Source organism: Cetorhinus maximus, chromosome 23 (assembly GCF_964194155.1).
Source record: "Cetorhinus maximus chromosome 23, sCetMax3.hap1.1, whole genome shotgun sequence".
NCBI classification, from domain to species: domain Eukaryota; kingdom Metazoa; phylum Chordata; class Chondrichthyes; order Lamniformes; family Cetorhinidae; genus Cetorhinus; species Cetorhinus maximus.
The window spans coordinates 52179972-52197057 of record NC_135901.1 but is presented as its reverse complement, the minus strand read 5'-3'; the positions used below and the strand labels follow the sequence as shown (position 1 = coordinate 52197057).

General features: G+C 43.7%; 1 protein-coding gene and 1 non-coding gene across 2 annotated transcripts in view; both read right to left on the bottom strand.

The window, feature by feature from the left end:
• LOC144698035 (uncharacterized) overlaps positions 1-17086 on the bottom strand; it is a 113265-nt gene that overhangs the window by 66512 nt on the left and 29667 nt on the right. The window lies entirely within an intron of this gene.
• On the bottom strand, positions 618-691 carry trnat-ugu (transfer RNA threonine (anticodon UGU)). The gene has a single exon. It is a non-coding gene; the product is annotated as a tRNA-Thr (tRNA).

The following is a 17086-nucleotide window of genomic DNA, read 5'->3' as shown; positions in this document are numbered from 1 at the left end:
ACAATCCCTATGTCTACCCTATCAAGCCCTCTCAGAATTTTACAGGTTTCAATCAGATTGGTTTTCATTCTTCTAAACCCCAGAGAATAAAAGCCTTTCATCTTAGGACAACCAGCTCATTCCAGAGACCAATTTAGTGAACCTTCCCTGCACCGTCCCCAATGCAAGTTTATTCTTTTATAAATGTGAAGATGAAAACAGCACACGGGATTCCAGATGCCGTCTCACCAAGACTTCTTTATTCTTGCTTTCTAATCCCCTTGCAATAAAGGCCAACATGCTGATTCTGCATGCTAACTTTCCACATTGCTTGTCCAAGCACACCCAAGTTTCTTTGAACATCAGCACTTACAAATTTCTCACATTTTCAAAGCATGCTGTTATTCTCATTTTTATAACCAAGTGAACATAATCGCACCTGCCTACATTATAATCCATCTGCCATCTTGTTGCCATACGGACTCGAAACGTTAACTGTGTTACTCTCCGCAGATGCTGTCGGACCTGCTGAGTTTTTCCAGGTACTCTTTTTTTTGTTTTGGATTTCCAGCTTTTATCTTTTTACAGTGCTCTGCTCAAAGGTTACCTTGTTACCAAATTTCATAAATGTTAATCGCAGGCCCCAGTGAGAATTGAATTCACGACCCCGGGTTTACAAGACCAGTGCTGTAAACCACTGAGCTATGGAGCCAGTTACTCTACCCAGCTCAGAGTAAGTCTCCTAGTGGAACGAGGAACAGGACAACGTTCTGCATGGATAATATTTGATAGACCTGGAAATGCCTGAAAGGGAGAACAGGAAGTTAAAGATGCGACATGAAAGCGGCAGAATTTGACGTGTGTCAGTTGCTTTCAGTGATGAATGTCTGCCGTGGCAATGTGAGAGATTTTACTGCCGACTGTTTACACTGACACAAATATCACTCCTGACCAATCAATCACAACTGCTCTTTGAAAGCATGGCGCCAGGCCGAATGGCCTCTTTCTTTGCTGTAACTGTCTATAATTTTATGTCTCCCAGCATCACTTCCCAGTCATTCCGACATTTTATTACACGCTTGGGGGAATGTACTTTTTTACATTCTCGTTTTTGAAGTCAAGACACTGAGCAAACTCAAAGTTTTTCTTAAATTCCTGAGCAGGATTTGGAACCAGACCAATTGAACGACACTGTATTGGTGCCAATCCTTCACTGCAGCTACCCCTTAAAAACACCTCTGGTGAAAGTGTCTGAAAAATGGCAAATGTGGCCCAGATAAAGCACGTTGCAAGAGTTACAGACAGCTTTCCTCGTGGTTCAGAGGTAAGGATTCGGCCCTTTCACCGCCGTGGCCCGGACTCGATTCCCGACCAGGCAATGAAGGTTTATTGATGTGGTAAAAACTGTTAAAACAGGCCTGATTTACTTATTGATTGAAAACGGAAACTCACAACAGCTCCGACCGAATCAGTGGAGTGAGAGTTGAAGTTTCACATCAGAGCTGCAAATATCACACGTGGAACAGCTTCGAGAAGAAATACAGTCCCTAATGTCCGAGGGGTATCAGTTTGGACTGTTTGTATTTACAAATTCATTCTCTCGATGTGTTCATTGCCTTAACCACTCGACCACAAGGACTCGGTGTCTGTTTAAATGTTGCTCAGTGAAAATTTCAATCGCCCTCCGCTTTGTAACATACGGACACTTAGTAACTGAACAGTCTCCACTCAGAAATACAGAAAGAAAATTCCTCTTGAACCTTTTAAACCGGTTTTTATTTTCTCTGCACGATTTTAATATGAAGCCACACAAGTAAGGTGAATAAAGTGGGGATTGCTAAAAATGAGGAACTGAACCACATTGACACACACACAGCGGAACACTCACAGACATAAACATCGACAGTGACAGAGGCCTAAGGAGAGACAAACACCCAGAAAGAAAGGATGTCACCAAACTCGCTCAGTTTTACTCCATTTCCGTCTGCAGATTTCGCAAATCCTTGCAGATGAATGGAAATAAGAAAGCACGGAAGTTTCTGTTTGATTCTATTTACCCGATAACTAATTCTGTTGGTCAACATCGGGAATAATGAGAACCGCAGTCAGCAAACCAACATTGGGGAAACCCCGATGGATGTCAAAACCGTCGCCCTCAACACTCGTCCGCTACTAACAGCAATTCCTTCGGGAAAACATGTTCATATCAAATCAGAGCATTCAGGAGATGACGTATTGGCATTGTCACTGGGCTAGAAACCCAGAGATAAAAGAAAAATACTGTGGATGCGGGAAATCTGAAGTGAAAACAGAAAATACTGGAAAAATTCAGCATGTCTGGCAATATTTCTGGTAGAGAAATAGAGTTAATGTTTCAATTCCGTGTGACTCTTCTTTGGAGTTCTTTGAAAGTCGCACACAGGGCCGAATGGCCTCTATCTTTGCTGTAACTTTCTATAATTTGATATTTCCCAACACCACTTCTTTCACACTCATTCTGCCATTTTATAATCCACTTTTGCGAGTGGGTTCAAAGCTCAACTACGTGCACAAGACTGGAAGGAGTCTGCGACTCTGGATAATCGGCATTCTGCACATTCCTGTCATCAGTGTCTGGGAGAATCAGGAAGATGAGATCCCAGATTATCTTTACCATGTCATCTGCAAACCCCTTCTTTCTAAAATCCTTGGGCCCCACATTCTCTGTCCCTGCTTTCCAGGGAAAGCTTGGGTTCATGAACTGACTGTGTCTGCATCAAGCAGCTAATTGACCTGGTAGCTGGACGGGCAGAGGGAGCTGGAGGCGAGGCAGGGACAGAAGCAGAAACAGATGCGACATGAAAGTGTTTAGAAGTGTGTCAGTTACTTTCAGTGATGAATGTCTGCCATGTGTTCCCTTGTCAGTTTCACAACAGCCGCAGTGATCAGGTTGGTGGGTTTAGGAAATTGACAGTTACAAATGAGCAGCTTGTGGGGATATTTCACCTCACTGTCAATTTCATGTTCCAGCTCACAGAAACCGTTGTTGTAATTGACTGAAGAATTCATTCCAGTTAAAATGGAAACAGGGATAAAAGCAGCGTCAATAAACCAAACTGAAATGAGTTTGCCAGTTTACCTGGTGGTCTAGTGGTCAGGATTCGGCGCTTTCACCGCCGCAGCCCGGGTTTGATTCCCGGTCAGGGAATGCAGTCTTATTGATCTTGTGGAATTGTCAAAATGAGCATTAATTACTTATTGATTGAAAACATTTAGCAGCTCCACCAGAATCAGTTGAAGTTTCGCCTCAGAGCTGGAAATATCACACTTAGAACAGGCCGGGGACAAAGACAGAAGCGGAGTGAAAGAAGGACCAGAGAAGGGCTGGTTGCAAAGCACTGACCACAGGGATGGTGGCGCCAGGCAAAATATGGGTGGGAGAAGGACAAATTCTGGTGCCTACTGTTTGCATTGACAAAAATATCACTCCTGATGTATCAACCAATCACAAGACTAATTGAACCACACATTAATGGTGACACTCCTTCACTGGAGCTCACCGCGACCAAAGAGCACTGTTATCATCAGCCTGTTATGTAACTTCTTGCAGTCTATCTGCTGAACAATAAAAGCTTATCGCAGCTCTGCTTTCTTCACATTGAAATCCAGTGCGAAAATACGAGAAATTTCAAAGCTGAACAACGTAGACAAGACTGGAAGGAGAGTGTGACTGTGCATAATCGGCACTGTGCACATTCCTGTAGTCAGTACCTGGGGGAATCAGGAAGATCCTGGTGTCTCTTTAGCCTGTTATCTGTAAACCGATCACGTTGTGTATTACGTTCGCACTAACTGACTGCGTGTGGTCAAACAGCTCCTGGAAGGGCGGAGAGAGATGGAGGTGAGACAGAAAGAGATGTGACATGGAAGTGCTTTGAATCAGTGGTGAATGTCCGTCGTGTGCCAGTTTCAAAGGAACAGAGGTTGGTGGTTATTTGTTTTAAAGAAGCTGCACTCAACGTGCGGCGAGCCCACAACCCTGAGATTTAAAGCCTTTGATCTACCAGTTGAACTAGCCGGGCATACATAACATATGTATCCCATATCCGAACATACATGGAGATAACTGTTGCTTTCCACCTGGAGCCTCAGCTTGTCCTGAATGTCAAAGTGTAGAAGGTAATCGAACTACACAAGCCCCAAGGTTGCAATACATTCCTCTCAATCATCAATAACAACATTCACATCTTCCACTTCTTAGCTGCACCTCCTTCCAAACATTGCAAACTCCTCTTGCATCTTTCATCCTGATAATTTTCTCTGTAACATTTTCATCTGAAGCTGCACAACTAATGGGAATAAAGTTTGTGATGGTAAAAATGTGTTCACCTCCTCGGGAAACTGAATCACTTTGACACACACAAAGGAACACACGCACAGGGATAAACACCGAGACTGACAGAGGGCAAGGGTTTGTCTCTAAGGAGAGACAAACGCCCAGAAAGCAAGCATGACACCAAGTTTTGCTCCATTTCCACTGCAGGTTTCGTTAACGAACAGAAATAGGAAAACGCCCGCTTGTTTTGTTGGATTTTATTCAATGTAGCCGATAATTAACTCTGTAGACACAGAGTTTAAAACAGGAATAATGAAAAGCAGGAAACCCAAATGGATTTGGACTCCATCGCCTAAACCACTCGACTACGATGACTGCCCCTATCCACAGGGTAATTTTGTTGGTATAAAATTATAGGCGGCCACAGCAGAGAAGGAGGACATTCGGCTCATTGTGTCCGTGCCAGCTCATGGAAGAGGAATTCAGCTCATTCAACAATCCCGCCTTTTCTCTGCAGCCATTTATATTTTTATTGTCTCTCCTCAGTGTTACTGTTAAAGTGAAAGACCGCACACACCTGCTTTAACTGTGAGCTGGCACTTTTTCGACTGATAGGGCAATTCTAACAGCAGTGGGATTTGAAACCACGCCTCAATAAAGAAAAAGATATTAAACCATTGACAATCACTACAGCTGCGATACCAAGCTCACGATACTCTTCCACTTCACTTTGACTGGATCTGGACTCCATTACCTGAACCACTCGGCCACGATGACTGGTCCTATGGATAGGTTAGTGTTGTTCGTATAAAATTATAGATGTCTAAAGCAGAGGAGGAGGAAATTCGGCCCAGTCTGTCCATGCCAGATTATGGAAGAGGAATTTAGCTAATTCGACAACCCCACATTTTCTCCACAGCCATTTATATTTTTATTGTGTCTCCTTGTTCTTCCTGTTAAAGTGATACACCGCAAACACCTGCTCTAACTGTGAGCTGGCACCTTTTCGACCAATAGGACAATTTAGCAGCAGTGGGATTAGGAACCACGCCTCAATAATTAGTGAAACCTTAAACCAACACCTACAACAACTCAGCTGAATTACCGAGCTCAGGATGCTACTGCCCATTGCTTTGTCTGATATCGCTCCAGAAACAGAACAGAATCAAAGCAGCAACAATACGTCATAAGGCCCCACAAGCCTCCTCCGTCACTTAATAAGATCATGGCAGATCCCCAACCTCAACACCAATTTCCCACCCGATCCCGATCGCCCTTCATTCCCTTAGAGTCCAAAAATCAGGAGAAATTGGATGTTTTTTCTTCCATTGATCCGAGAGTTCTGTGGACCTCTGGTTGGAATCAACAATAATAAGAAGCACAGTCGGTAAGATTGGAACTTTCCTGGGGAAACCCCAGTGGATTTTAAAAGCATCGTTTTAACCACTCAGTGAAGAGTGACACATTCAACCACCTATAGCCACTTTACCGAACTCAGACTATTAGTGTCCATCACCTTGGCTGGTATTGCTACTCAAATAGAACAGGAGCAAAGCAGCAGAAATACTTCATAAGGCCCCACAAGCCTCCTCCGTCACTTAGTAAGATCATGGCTGTTCCCCAGTCCCAGCACCAATTTCCCACCCGATCCCAATAGCCCTTCATTCCCTTAGATTCCAAAAATCAAGAGAATTTTTGGATGCTTTTTCTTCCATTGTTCCGGGAGTTCTGTGGACACCTGGTTGAAATCAGCAATAATAAGAAGAACATTCGGTAAGGTTTGAATTTACCTGCGGAGACTCCAATGGATTTTAGAACCATCCATTTAACCAATGCTTTTCATTCATTCATCAATAACACCATTCACAGCTTCCGCTTCTCAGCTGCACCTCCTTCCAAACATTGGGATCCATTTTCCTCAGGATTTCTTTCTGGATTTAATGTTTAGCTGCTTTGTGACCTCATTTTGAAATCAGAATCGCTTCAATATCCAACACAAATTGAATTGCAAACCTGACGGACAAACAATGGAAAAATGTCACTCGGTAACACAAATCCCATGGTGCTCATTTTCAGATTCACAACAGTTAACTTTTCAATAAAGTGAAGGGATTTTACAGTGAAACGATTTAGAAAGTTTGTGTGACTTTTATTTGTGACTCACTCACTCGGGTATTCTGTAAATGCTGCTCGGAGGTTTAAGTGACGGGGCTATAATCTACCTGCGTTTTCCTGAGTCTGTGCTCGGTGTATTGGGAGGTTTGGCCCGGGTTGGAGTATCTCGCGTCCCAGAGATGGGCAGTAACCCGCTTATTGAAGCTGCAGTCGCCGCTTTCTGCTGGCAGCGGGTGATTGGAGAGTGCGGGGCCGGAATATTGCTGCTTTCTGCTTTTCCCTGTCTCACTCACTGTGGAGCTGAGGAAGAGAGAATAATTGATGAGTTTGTTTCTATCCAATAACTTCATAAATTTCCAATGGGCTAGGTATCGGTACATGATAGGTTTAATTGTTTTCTCGTTATATTTGAAATTAATATTCGAAAATGCCACTTACCTGGGAGCTCACTGGTTAACAGTGGAACTGGCAACATTTTGGGGGTCTTTCGTTTCAGCACAAGTACCCAATGACAGCCCGGAACTGTGTGATAATCAATGCTGATGGGGAGAAAACAATGAAAGCTTTGCCCCTGCGTGGTCTGTAACCACCAACCTTTCGGTTAACAGCCGAACGCGCTGACCAATTGCTCCACAGAGACTGATACAGCAGCAAACCAGGGTATCAGTGAGTTAAAGCTTCAGATTGCTGCTACCGGAATGACAATTGTCTCTAGCAGTTTTACTCGTCCAAAATAAAGTGTGGGACATTCATTGTGGATAAATGGAAACAGACTGATCCCACCCAATGCAGACACATCCATGTCACCGGGAACCAGCTCTCCTACAACCGGTGCCGCCTTCCTTCGAATCTTTCGCTGTCTTGTCTGTTACCAAGTATTCTGATTGTCCCGAAGCCGATATTAGGTTTGAGTTCCTGATGTGCAGTAACGAGAATCAATTCAATGTCTCAAATCAGTTAATTTCACTGATAACATCAGAGTCAATGTTCCAGCGTCTTAAAGAAGGGAAAGGTGCCTTGACTGTCTCTGGTCAGTCGAATTGTCCACCTTTCATTCTCCCCTGATTCCGGTTCCCAAAGAGTTTCTAAAAATTCGCAAAGCTGGAGACTGGGTTTTCTGTTCTGGTTCCTTCTCCATTTTCCCACCTGCCAACTTACAATATTTTCCAAAATCTCATCTCAAACCCCCGCCTTGCATCATGTTCAGAGATGAGGAAATTCAGTTTTGTGGAGAAATTATAGAGACCGGGATTGTTCTGTTTAGAGCAAAGAAGTTTAAGTGGAGAATTCATGGAGCTGTTCAAAATGATGTGGCTGGGGGCAGTGCGGACGGATGCTGGATGTTGTAGATAAGGAGAGACTGTTCCCACTGACGGGGGTCAGTAACCACAGGATTGGGAGTCAAGGATAGTTAAGGAAAGGCAGACTTGCATTTATACAGCGCTTTTCCTGACCAGCGGATGTCTGAAACCACTTTCAAGCCAATTAAGCACTTTTTGAAATAAAAACAGAAAATATTGGAGAAACTCAGCAGGTTTTGCTTCCACAGACACTGTCAGACCTGCTGAGTCCTACCTGCATTTTATGTTTTTATTTCAGATTTCCAGTATTTTGCTTTTATTGAAGGAGAGTTGTTGTTTTAATGCAGGGAATACGGCAGCCAATCACTGCTTGACAAACACCCAAAGCCAGGGACTTGACAATGCGCAGATCTTATAATCTTGGTTGAAGGATAAACAGTGACCAAGGCACATGACCACATCCTGCTGTCTTCAACAAACTTCAATCTGCAAGTTTTAATGGTGGTTCTGGCCAGTATAGAACGAGGCAACTTTTCACATATTAGCTAAACATGATAACCACTGCCCTGTAGAAACAGGGGACAGGAGAAAAGCTCAATTGCCCTCACTAAAATGTTAAGCGGTGACGTCATGCAGCAACATTTTGAGTCTTTATTTTGAAGAAATTGAATTCGGCTGCTCTCTTTGGGAATGTTGGGAGACAGACTGATCCAATAATGTCATCATCAAAAGGCACAGCTCTACAAGAGGTCCATAGTATCGATGTCAGTTTTCCACAAAGAGCTTTCGAGTTAATCTCAATTACTTTGTCTCTTTCCATAACCCTGATTTTTTTTCTCCCTTTCAAGTCATTGTCCAATTCCCTTTTGAAAACTCTGAGTTAAGAGAAACAATATTGAAAGAGGTGCAGGAGCTGCTGCCGTGTCCATGCTCAGTGTGTGAAAATTAATAAAGATTCCCTGACTCATTGAGATGAAGGGTTGGATTCTGAATTCTTTAACAATTATTCAAATTTTACAAATAGTTGATATCTAATCGAATTTTCAGAAAACAAATGTCTATTCTGACCAATCATCTCCTCATTTTCCTCAGTCGATACCTTTTACCAACATTTCATTGAGCAAACACGCACAGTCACGACAGGAAAAAAACACATAATTTGAAACTTTGAAATAGTGAAACATTGAAATAATGAAGTTAATAGTGTAGATGATTTCTTTATGTTACAAAGTGCAGGATGATCTGATTAACTGGTGGAGCTGGTTCGAGTTTCCCAATGACATGTTCCTGCTCCTTTGCTTCTGTTCTATTTCGATGATAATACCAATGAAGGAAATTAGGAGCAACCATATACAACGTGGTAGTGTGGCCGAGCGGTTTAAGGCGCTGGATTAAGGCTCCAGTCTTGACAGAGGCCAATTCCACCACTGCCAAACGTTCAGGTGATCTACCTTTTGGGATCAGCCCCATTTGGACCAACAGAGACCAGCTCACATTAAACCCAGCAGAGTGTGCGGTGTTTTATTTTGATAGGAAAAACGAGGAGAGACAATATAAATACCAGTTGCTGTGGGGAAAAGGCGGGGTCTGGAATTGCTGTCGTTGAGTCGACCTTCCAGAGGGTCAGCATGTGAACGACATGCTGAATGGCCGTCTGATGTAGCCGTCTATGAGTTTATACAAAAATCATTAATGCAAATCTGGGGCTTGTATTTGTGACCGAGTGGTTCAGGCGACGGGTTTTGAATGCATTGGGATCTCCACAGGTAGGCTGGAATCCTGCCAATTACGCTTCTTATCATTCCTGAATTTTACAGTGTACCTGCACAATTAATTGACCGAATAAGTTGAATAAAAATCATCTAAAACCTCCAGCATTCTCTAATTTCTATTCGTCTGCAAACATTCGCAAAAGTTGCAGCGAGAAATGGAACAAAAACGGAACCAGGTTGGTGTCAGGCTTGATTTCTGGCTGTTCGTCTCTCCTTCGAGAAAATCCCTTGCCCTTTGTCACTCTCGGTGTATATGTCTGTGTTTGTTCCTCTGTGTGTGTCAATGTGGTTCAGTTCCCCAAGGGCATGAACATATTTTTACCATCACAAACTTTATTCACATTAGTTTCAAATTTCACAGAGAAAAATATCAGGATGGAAGATGCAGGAGGAGTTTGCAATGTTTGGAAGGCGGTGCAGCTAAAAATTGGAAGATTCAGGGAGAAGTTTTCTTCCCACTTAACACAAGTTATGGAACCTGATCTGGGAGGTATTTGTGTCGGTGTAAACAATAAAGCTTCCCTTATTTCCGCTATATTTTGCCTTGCAGCAATATCTCTCTGGTTAGGGCTTTGCAACCTATCACAGACCTTCTCTCATTCCCTATCTTCACCTCTATGTTTGTTCTCGACCTGTTGCACGGGTGACATTTCCAGCTCTGAGGAAGAACTCCAGCTCTCACTCCACTGATTCTGGCAGAGACGAGCGTCTTCTGTTTTTAATCAAGAAACAGCTCAGACTCATTTTAACAGTTTGCACGCGGATCAGTAAATCTCCATTCCCTGACTGGGAATTAAACCTGGACCACAGCAGTGAAAGCGCTGAATCCTGACCGCTAGAAAATCAAGAAAGCTGCTCACAAGCCTCACAACCCGGCTTATCTATGCCACCTGTGCCTTTTATTTTTGTTTCAGACCTCTTTCACCAGAGACACGTTTCATAAGAATATAAGAACATTAGAAATTGGAGCAGGAGTCGGCCATTCGGCCCCGCAAGCCTGCCCCACTATTCAATAAAATCATTGTTACTCTGCCCCAGGCCTTAACTCCTCTTTCCTGCCAGCTCTTCATAGCCCTCAATCCCCGATATTTCAAAAATATATCTACTTCCTCTTTAAATACTCTCAGTGAGATACCCTCCACAACTCTCTTGGGTAGAGAATTCCAAACATTCACTACCCTCTGGGAGAAGAAATTCCTTCGCATCTCAGTTTTAAATGAGTGCCCCTGATTCTGTAATTATATCCTCTAGTTGGAAGTTCCCCCATTAGTTGATACATCTTCTCAACATCCACTCTGTCAACCTCCTCAGAATCTTGCACGTTTCAATAAGATTACCCCTCAGTCTGCTAAACTCTAACGAATAAAGTCGTCACCTGCTTCACAGTTCTTGATTAGTCAACCCCTTCATCCCAGGAATCAGCCTAGTGAATCTCTTTTGAACTGCCTGCAATGCCAATACATGCTTCCTTAAATCTGGGGACCAAAACTGTACACAGGACTCCAGGTGCGGCCTCACCAACACCCTGTACAGCTGTAACAAGACTTCCCGATTTTTAAACTCCAACCACGAGCAAAACAGGCAAAAGTTCCATTTGCCTTCTTACTTACTTGCTGCAACTGCATGCCAAGTTTTTATGTTTCATGCATAAGAACACCCAGATCCCTCTGTGCTGCACTTCTTTTGGGGTCTCCCTCCAGTTAAATAATATTCTGCCTTTCAATTCTTCCTAGCAATGTGTATGACCTCAAACTTTCCTACATTAAACTCCATCTGCCAACTTGTGCCCACTCACTCAACCTATCTATATCCCCTTGAAGATTCCTCAGGTCCTCATCACAACCTGAACTCCCACCTATTTTTGTATCGTCAGAAAATTTGGATACATTACACTCTGCTCCCTCCTCCATGTCATTAGTATAGATAGTAAATAATTGAGTCCCTGAGACTGATCCTTATGGCACTCCACTAGTTACGTCTTTCCAATCCGAAAATACCCGGCTCTCTGCCTTCTGTGTGTTAAATTGGGCTCTTCACATTGCAGGGTTTGTGTAGGGTAATAAGGATCACAGTCTCTCACACACGGAACTTTCCCCGCTCGAAATGGGTTAGAAGTATTAACAGAATTCAGTGTGAGGAAAGGTTGCATCGTTCCCGTTTGTTGTTAAATAGTAACTGGTTGCAATATTTCAAAACCATGTGACATTTATACTTCTCCAGGTTTTGAGTAATATTCTGAAAAATGCATGGCTCTGAAAAAAGAGGGAAAGATGGGGACGGATTTGCTTCAAGGTTGTTCGCACATGTGTGAGGTGTTGAATGAGCTGCTGATGTGCTGTGTCATTTGATGATTTAATGTTCGATCAATTTCTCTGCCGCAGGGCTCAGGTTCTCAGCCGAATTGTACTTCCATAAAAAAAGGTTCGGAACTGCAATAAGACAGCAAAGTTTAATATTCTAGGTCGTTCTGCAAGGAGCTGCGTGTAGTTTTTGTAGTCCAGTGATTATCACATTTGCTTTACATGGGGAAGACTATCTGGTTCAAAACTCACTGCAGAGCAGTAGAACTGGCAACATTTGTGGAAAAATTTATTGCCGCCGTTGACAACCCAAATCTGTGTGACAATGAATGTTGATGGGAGGAAAAAACATTGGAAGCTTCGTCCCTGAGAACCATCAAACTGTCAGTTCGTCGAACACGCTGATCTATTGTGCTGTAGGGACTAATGTAACTTTCCACGTTCTTTGCACAAGTGCAGCCGAGTCTCTTTGAACATCAGCACATCTTTCTCACCTTTTCAAACGTGTTCTGCTTTGTTGCTTTTGAAAAATTACTACGACTAACTGAGTTACTTCAGTCTTTACTACATTTTTCTCCGTCTTACATCTTGTTGTCCAGTCACTTCTGATATATTATAAAAACAGAAATTCCTGGAAAAACTCAACAGTTTTGAGTTTTCTCACAGACTTAGCGGTGAGGGAAACACTGTTCACGTTTCAAGTCCGTATGACTCTTCTTCAGAGATGAAGGGAAGTAGAAATTGTTTGAATTCTCCTGTTTAAGCGGGGCGGGGAGGGGGCGGGGCGGGGAGGGGGCGGGGCGGGACGGGGAGTGGGGGGGGCTGGGCGGGGAGGGGGCGGGGAGGGGGCGGGGCGGGACGGGTTGAGCAGGTAATTCTGGATAGAAGGTCAGCGATACGTGGGGGCTAAGGAGAGACTGACGAAGATGCCCTGGGCACAAGACAAAGGGGATGTTAATGGTAGTGGTGAGGGCTGAAGAAGGTGCTGATAGTGGTATAAAGGTAAGAAAGCAGAATGTGTGAATAGCAGAACAAGGGTCAGCGCTCTGTGAAAAAACAACATGGAACGAGTAACAGATGGCCCTTTTGGGGGTGGGATGTGGGAGGGGGAGATAATTGGGGAAAAAAGATAGAAAAGGGGATAATAAAAAGGGGTGGGGTGAAATAATGAATAAATGAATGAATAATATGTTAATAAAATACTTTTTTATAAAGAGATTTTGAAAAGAGTGAAAATGGAGGAGAGAGTTCATGATCTGAAGCTGCTGAACTCAGTGTTAAATCCGGAAGGCTGGAAAGTGCCTAATCGGAAGATGAGGTGTTGTTCCTCCAGTTTGTGTTGAGCTTCACTGGGACATTGCAGCAAGCCAAGGGCAGACATGTGGGCATGAGAGCAGGGTGGAGTATTAAAATGGCAAGTGACAGGGAGGTCCGGGTCATGCTTGCAGACAGACTGAAGGTGTTCTGCAAAGCGGTCGCCCAGTCTGCGTTTGGTCTCTCCAATGTAGGGGAGACCACATTGGGAGCAGCAAATGCAATGGACCAAATTGGAGGTGCAAATGAAGCGCTGCTTCAGCTGGAAGGAGTGTTTGGGCCCTTGGAAGGTGAAGAGAGAGGCCCCTAAATGGCCAACTGTCATTGCTCTATGTTGTTCTTTCACAGAGTGCTGATCATTGTTCTGCTATTCACACATTCTGCTTTCCTACCTTTATGCAACTATCAGCACCATTTTTAGCCCTCACCGCTATCATTAACACTCCCTTTGTCTTGTGCCCATAATATCTTCGTCAATTCGTCCTGACCTCCCCACCAGCTCCACCCCACCCCCTCGTAAACAGTATAAAAAGTGAACATTTCTGCTTCTCTTCAGCTCTGAAGAAGATCACACGGACTCGAGACGTTGACTCTGTTACTCTCTCCACAGATGCTGTCAGATGCTGAGTTTTTCCAGCATTTTTAGTTTTTATTTCAGATTTCCAGCATCCGCAGTTCTTTAACTTAAAAGCAAAATGCTTCAAAAAGCAAACTTTTTCTTATATATTGTTCTGCGGTTTTTCAGCTTTCCACATAACTCGGTATTCTCAACTAAGGATCAATCGTGGGCCCTAGTGAAGGTTGAACTCGCAACACCTGGTTTATAAAACCAGCGGACCAAACACTGAGCTATGGAGCCACGGGCTAAATGGAGCACACGGGAAAGTCGACCATATTTAAAAGACCGAGGTAGATGCTAAGTCCCAGGTGGGTGACATTTGATAGACCTGGAAATGTCTGAGAGGGAGAACAGGAAGTTAAAAGATGTGACATGAAAGCAGTAGAATTTGATGTGTGTCAGTTACTCTCAGTGATGAATTTCTGCCGTGTGTCGCCTTGTCAGTTTCACAGGAGCCGCAGGGATGAGGTTGGTGGCACGTGGTTAAAATGAGGAATAATGTGAACTGTAGTCAGCAGGATTCAAACCTACAGGGGGAGACCCCAATGGATTTCCAATCCATCACCGTAAACATTGAATTATGACCAACAGCTGCTCGCGAGCTCAAATGTGTTCTTATCAAATCAAGAATGGCTGCAAAATAAGTCAATCGGCCCATCGTGTCTGTGCTGGCTCTCTGGAAGAGCAGCTCAACCAATTCCACACACCCGCCTTTACTCCAACAACATTACATTTTTATTGCCTCTCCGTGTTTTTCCAAACAAAATAAAGGACCGCCACCCGCCCTATATTAAACTAGAATCTCCTCTTGTTCTCCGAAAGGGAATTCCTAAAGTGCCCGAAAGTGGGAATGTGACTTAAACTACGGCAGCGCTGGGATTCGGATCCACTCCTCCAGGGACTGGAAGAAACCCAAATCCAAATCTTCATGTCACTGGATCAGGGAAACTGTGCATGGATTCTGCAGAAACTCCTTCTTCAAAAGTGAATTAGACAGTTACTTGAAACAGAGAAATTGAGGCTTATGGAAAGAGAGAAGAATATCGAGACTAATTGATAGCTCTTTAAAAAAGACGCTGCGATGATCTAATAACTCCCCAACATGCTGTGCCATTTGATGATGACATTGTTGATCAGTCTGTCTCCAGCATTCCTGATGAGAACAGCCGAATTCAATTCCTTCAAAACAAAGGCCTAAAGTGCTGCTGTGGAACTGCATTATAGTCAGGTGTACTCGGCTCCTTGTGTGTCGAGTTTCTGTAATGTAGTGGTTATCACGTTCGCCTTACACGGGAAAGGTCCCCGGTTCAAAACCGAGCAGAAACATTATTGAAACTTGTTCAATTAGGTGAGAGGAAAAGTTGCTTTGCTCCTGCTTGTTCTTGAATATTAGCTGAATGCAGAATCTAACAGCCGGATTGCACTTGCTCTTCGCCCTTTCACAAAGTGGACAGTCAGCAAAATGAGGATATCCTTCAGCTGGCAGCGTGTGAGAGGAGAATATTCAAAATGAATATTCAATAAAAAACATATCTTTTGGAACTCGCCGGGTAACAGAAGAGTTGGCGATTTCTGCCCTTTATTGTCACTTAAGGACCCAATGACAACCCGGGACTGTGTGACAATGAATGCTGCTCCAACTAACAGCAATCGCTGTTGTCATTGGCTGAAGAAATCGTTTGTGTTCTACATAAACGTGTCATTTTGTGGGAGAGAAGTGTCTCTGGTGAAACCGATGTGAAATGAAAATAAAATGCACAGATAGCATGGATAAGTCGGGCTGTGAAGTAGCAAGCCTGGGGGTCTAGTAGTTAGGATTCGGCGCTTATAAATGTCATGCGAATTATTAAAATAAATGTGCATTACTTCCTGACTGAAAACTGAAAACGCATATCAGCTCCGCCTGAATCAGTGGAGTGAGAGCTGGAGTTTTGCATCAGAGCCGGAAACGTTACCCATGCAACAGGCCACGAACAAATACAGAGGTGAAGATAGGAAATGAGAGAAGGGCTGTGATAGGCTGCAAATCAATAACTGTAGAGATGATGGTGCAAGGAAAAATGTGGGGGTAATAGGGGAGATTTCACTGTTTACACCGACACAAATATCCCCTAGATCTGGTTCTGAATCTCGTGCCAAATGGCAAAAAAATTCTCCCTGAATTTGCTCAGCCCCATGACGTCAAAGCAGCTGAACTATAGGGAAGAAGGTGGATTTTGCTGGAATGGGTTGTAATGACTGTGAAGGCAGCAGCAGTGGGGATGGAAATGAAACAATTATAGAAAGGTACAGCACAGAAACAGGCCATTCGGCCCATCGTGCTGCTTTGAAAGAGCAGTTGTGATTGGTTGATCAGGAGTGATATTTGTCCCAGTTTGAGCAACAGGAAGAAAAATCAGTCCCATTCCCACCCACATTTTGCACCATCATCCCTTTAGTACGTTTCTCTCTCAGGCCTTGTAACCTATCACATTCCTTCCCTTTTGTCCTTTCACTCCCCTCTCTCCGCCTCCGGACTTCTTTTCCACCTGTTACATCTCTCACTTTTCCAGCTCTGATGAAAGATCATCCAGCTGGAAGATTAACTCTGTTTCTCACTCCACAGACGCTGCCAGACCTGGTTTCATTTAATCAGGGATTTCTGTTCATTGTGACAGTTCACACAGCCATAAGGAAACGGTTTTGTCCGGGAATTGACCTTAGACTGCGGCAGTAAACGCGCCACATCCTCAGCTCGAAACACTCTGGCTTCCAGTGACGTTTTCACACATAAACCAGCAACTCTGGTTTTCACAAAGTGGGATGGAGAAAGTCTCAGTTTGAGTGGTGACACTGCCGAAGCAATGGAGAGCTGGGAATCACCTATGGAAGCTGCAAAGTTTTCAGGAATAATGGCGCCCAGCGTGGGGCTCGAACACACGGCCCGGAAATTAAGAGTTTCATCCTCTAGCGATGGAGCTCGCCGGGCATGCAAGTACAATCTTTCATATTCCAAAATACAGGGATAGAAATCCTGATTTCCACTTCGTGTCTCAGCTTGTTCTGAGTTTAACTCATGTGAATAAAGCTTGTGATGATAATAAGGTGTCCATCGCCTTGGGGAACTGAACCACATTGACACACACAGGAACACACACAGACATAGACACCGAGAGTGACAGAGGCCTCAGGAGAGACAAACACCCGGAAAGCAAGGATGTCACCGACTTGGCCAATTACTGTTCCTTTTCAGGTTGCAAGTTTAGTGAATGTTTATACATGAACAGAAATGAATAAACACGGAAGTGAAGCAGGCAAAGCACACGGGAGTGTTTGGAAGAGTTTTATTCAATCTAACCAGCAATTAATTCAGGAGGCAACTAAAGAAAGAT